This window comes from Myotis davidii, unplaced genomic scaffold (assembly GCF_000327345.1).
Source record: "Myotis davidii unplaced genomic scaffold, ASM32734v1 scaffold6, whole genome shotgun sequence".
In the NCBI taxonomy this organism is placed as follows: domain Eukaryota; kingdom Metazoa; phylum Chordata; class Mammalia; order Chiroptera; family Vespertilionidae; genus Myotis; species Myotis davidii.
Genome location: NW_006383011.1, coordinates 14,280,518 through 14,284,978, shown reverse-complemented (window position 1 = coordinate 14,284,978; position 4,461 = coordinate 14,280,518). Strand labels below are relative to the sequence as shown.

The window sequence follows — 4,461 nt, the reverse complement described above, 5'->3', positions numbered from 1 at the left end:
GTCCCCCCCGCCGCCCTTGCCGCCCCAGAGCTGCCCGGGCCCGCGGGTGGCCCCGACGGGGCTCCCCAGTGCTGCGGGGTTACTGTGACCTGGTCCCACTCTAAAGAGAAAGAAAACTCTACGAGCAAAAACTCTAGACTCGGTTCTGAGGCGGGGCCGGGGGCTCGTGCAAACCTTCCCGACCTGGGCCACCAGCCTCCGCCCTCCATCCTCTCCCCCTCCTGCCCCCCAGGCTAGGGCCACAACCAGCCCAGTGCCCCCTGCAGCCCCAGAAGGCGATGCCCTTGCCCAGGCATTTCCTGCAGGAACGACCGTCACTGGGACCTGCGGTTGGGTTCCTTGGACCCACAAACTGTACCTTGTGCGTCCAAGGGGAAATGAAATACTGTATCTTCCTTCTTCGGATTTTACTATTTCTATTGGTTGGGCATCTTTTTAAAAAACTTCTTCAACTCTGCTTTTTCTTTCAATAATAATGATGCTTCATGTAATGAGCCTTTCTAATAGAAAACAAACAAACAAGAAAGAATAATGACGAAGAAAGATAAAAAGAATGCTTGCTGTGCAGAAGCATTCTTTGGAAAGTGAAGACTTCATCCCACACGTCACCGTTTTAGTGGAAGATGGGAGTTCACTATAGCTTGTTCTCAGACAACCCAAGCAGACCATGAGGCTAGTTTTCATGTGCCTGCCAGAAGCCGCAGTGTTTGTTGGCATTCCCCACCCTGGCATAGCCCCTCTGCATTTCTCTCCCCTCCTGCTAGCTCTGTCTCTCTCCCAGCTCCCCCACTCCCACCGTCTCATAAACAGGAGTTGTGAAAACAAGGCAGCAGGACCACAAAGAAAAAACAGCCTCCCCTCTCTCACTCCTGAGGCTGTTGCTTCAGCTTGACTCCGCCGATTGGGTGGAAGAATGTTTAGTTCATTTGTGTGGTTTTCTGTCGGTTCTCATTACGGTTGAATCAGTGTTTCCATGACAAGGCCTGGTGCTCTGGGTGCTTAGAAGGAGCTTGTTAATTTTCAGATGGGTCTGGACAGATCTAGTCTGCAATCTGGAGATTTTTGGGGGGGAGGGGGATGGACGGGGGCTGCTATTGCAAGCCTCTGCCCACTCAGAACTGGAGCAGCAGGGGCAGCCCCAGCTGGGGTCTGCTTCCTCGCAACCTAGGAGGGAAGAGCTGTCCTAAGGAGTGAGCGTGATCCTAGGGGTGTTGAACTTCTTGTTTTTAGGGAGAACGCACTTTTGAAGAACTTTAGCCATTCCCATTTCTATACAAACGATAAGTGTGGTTGTAACACACGTACTAGGTCAGGTTCTGAACAACCCGTCAAAACAGGTCAAGGCATTAAACTATTTGGAGATAGAGTTCTTTTAAAAAATGAATCTCTTTGGAAATAAATCCCTCTATTTTCAAAAGGATGTAATTCCTTTCCCCCTGCTGCTTGAATTTGACCATTCCCCATTTGTAGGAATTACTAACGTATTACTGTGGTCTCAATGCATCATTGATAGGAAGTGTTGTGACTTCCACTCAAAAAGAAAGCCCATAAATTTTGAACTTGTTTGGCCCTGCTGCTTAGAAAAACAATGCACTAAGATAAGAATCTTCAGTTTCTTCCTCTTCCTGAGAATTTTTAATAGTGTATTTAATGCCCCAGAAATTAACCTTATGCTTTTTGGAGAGAACGCCCCCGCCCCTTCTGCCTTGTTCAGCTTTTGTACCAACACTTCATGGTTCTTACTAAAGTGGGTGGTTTGCCATCAATCACAAGGGTTTGCTGCAGCCCCAGATAGGCTGCTCTGGATGCTGGGGATATAGTGAGTGCTAGCCGGGCCCCTTACCCAAGCAGCAGGTGTTCTGGGTGGTGAGGTAAAGGCTGCATCCCCAGTGAGCCAAATGGAGAGCAGTGAATGATCATCTGGATGGGTCAGATGAGATGGAAATGCATGAAGTAAGGAGCCTGCAGAGAGGAAGGAGGGCAAGGGTCATTAGGGGGTAAAATAGCCCAAAGGAAAAGGATGTAGCCTTTCAAAATATTGTACAAAAATACGGAATTACATAGGACATGCTCAGGGTATGGTGTTAAATGTGAAAAGTGGGCTATGAAATAGGAAGCATTGTAAACTCACTCTTTTTTTTTTTTATTGCTTAAAGTATTACAAAGGGTATTACCGCCCCCCAACCCTCCCCGGCCTTCCCGCTGCAGTTTGACAATCTGTTTGAGGCAGCTCTGCCTCTGTATCTATTATTGTTCAAAAGTTTATAAAGGCCTCACTTATCCATGAATGAGTGAGATCATGTGGTATTTTTCCTTCATTGACTGGCTTATTTCACTTAGCATAATGCTCTCCAGTTCCATCCATGCCGTTGGTAAACTCACTCTTTAAAAATACATCCAAGAACATTGGGGTTATATGCAGCAAAATGGATGGTGGGATGATAGATGCTTTTAATTTTTTTGTGTGCTTGCCTGCATTTCTTAAGCTTTTACAATAGTAATAGCTAGGATGTATTGAGTATAAAGCACATACATATGGCATTTCATTAAAAAACTCTTTGAGGTATGACCCGTTATTAATATTCTCATGATATAAGATTCAGAAACTAGAATCAGAGGGGTGACTTGCCAAAGTGGCATAGCCAGTTGAATGCAGATCAGTGGCCAAAGTCTATGCATCGCAATCCTACTCTCTACAATCTTCCTGCACTGGTATTATTGTCATCATTATTTTAATTATAAGAACAATAGGTAGCAAAAGGAAGAGGGAGAGTATTTTTTGCTTTAATAACTGATATTTTGAATACTAGTAAAGTGCCTCTGTCTCCCCTCTCTCCCATCTCCAGCTGTCACTTCTCTTTTTTCCTTTTTTTTTCTTCTTCCTTCCACTGTCGCTTTTCTTTGGAAGTCCTTGGGAATTGGCCCAGACTTAGTGAGAGGTAGCTCACCTTCCCTTGGGAGCCAGTTGTACTGGTAAGGATCAGCATTCCTTGGAGGCTTCCCAGACAGCCTGAGCTCCAGGAACCCCATGGGATTCTGGAGCAGTCCTGGTAGAAGGTAGGATGTTTAATTTAAATAGATCAGGCAAATTATGTCCCCAGAGCTCTATCAATATGGGCTTACACTGTCCTAGGCATTGTCAGGGGAGTGTGATGGACAGGAAGACCCCTGTCCCGGGAAAAACTTTGTAATCGTTTCCTGTCCAGGGAAATCTCCCAGGCTCCCATTTACCTACATGCTATAGGAAATGTCAAGGATTTATGGAAGAAGAAGGAGGAAAGCTAATTGCTTCCTGATGCTTATTACTGTGAAAATACAATGATAAACTATTTTTTAGAAGACTGGCTAGATGGGTGATCCCATGCGTTGGGAAGATTAACTGGTTTAGTGGAGGGGGAAATATTCAGTGTGAGTGATTTGGGGGATGGCTCTGGGGGAAAATGCCCACATCCTGACCACTCCTTGCCCTCACAGGTAACCAGGCCCCCAGAGGTCACCTTGTTCATCCTCTTCCAGAAATACACCTAAATATCCCAGAAGGATGGGCTTTTCTATAACACCTCGCCATTCAAATGATACGCTTTCAGAAGGAGGCTTTATCTTTTTTATTCTAAAGGCTAATGCATCTAAATCACCTCCTTGTTGAAAAAAAAATTGTAAAAGTCAAGGACTTCACCCAAATTATCATACTCGGACCAATGTCCTAGATAATCTTGAATTTTCTAGATAATCATAAAACAAAAATTTGTCATTTAAAATTTTTTTAATGTACTGAATTTAGAGCAAGAGAAAAAAAGATAAACATAACTTTGATGTTCCCCTTATTTATGCATTCATTGGTTGTTTCTTGTATGTACCCTGCCTGGAGATCGAACCTGTAACCTTGGCGTATTGGGTCAACGCTCTAACCAACTGAACTACCCAGCAAAGGCCCTAATTTGTCTTTTCTTTTTCTATTCCTACTGACATATCTTTTTCTTGTATTATTGCATTGAATAGATCCTCTGGTGGTCAGTGCACGTCATAGCAAGTGAACTCCTGGTCTCCCAGTCAAACTCCTGAAGGGACACTTTGCATATTAGCCTTTTGTACATATAGATAATCTGAACTGCATATAAAGGGCATGTGTGTCAGGTTTTTGACAATTTCATTTCATTAATGACTAGAGGCCTGGTGCACAAAAATTTATGCACTTTGGGGGTGTCCCTCAGCCCGGCCTGTGCCCTCTCGCAGTCTGGGACCCCTCGGGGGATGTCTACCTGCTGGCTTAGGCCCGCTCCCCATGGGATCAGGCCTAAGCTGGCAGTCAGACATCCCTCTGGCAGCCCGGGAGCCCTTGGGGGATGTCTGACTGTGGCTTAGGCCCGCTCCCCACCACCACTGCTGCACTCTCAGCCATCAGCCCGGCTTGTGTCTGAGTGGAGCTCCCCTTGTGGGAGTGCACTGACCCCCAAGGGGCAG

At 45.7% G+C, this 4,461-nt stretch overlaps 1 protein-coding gene across 3 annotated transcripts in view; it reads left to right on the top strand.

The window, feature by feature from the left end:
• LOC102753758 (stonin-1) overlaps window positions 1-4,461 on the top strand; it is a 43,371-nt gene that overhangs the window by 251 nt on the left and 38,659 nt on the right. The gene's annotated exons all lie outside the window — the stretch shown is intronic.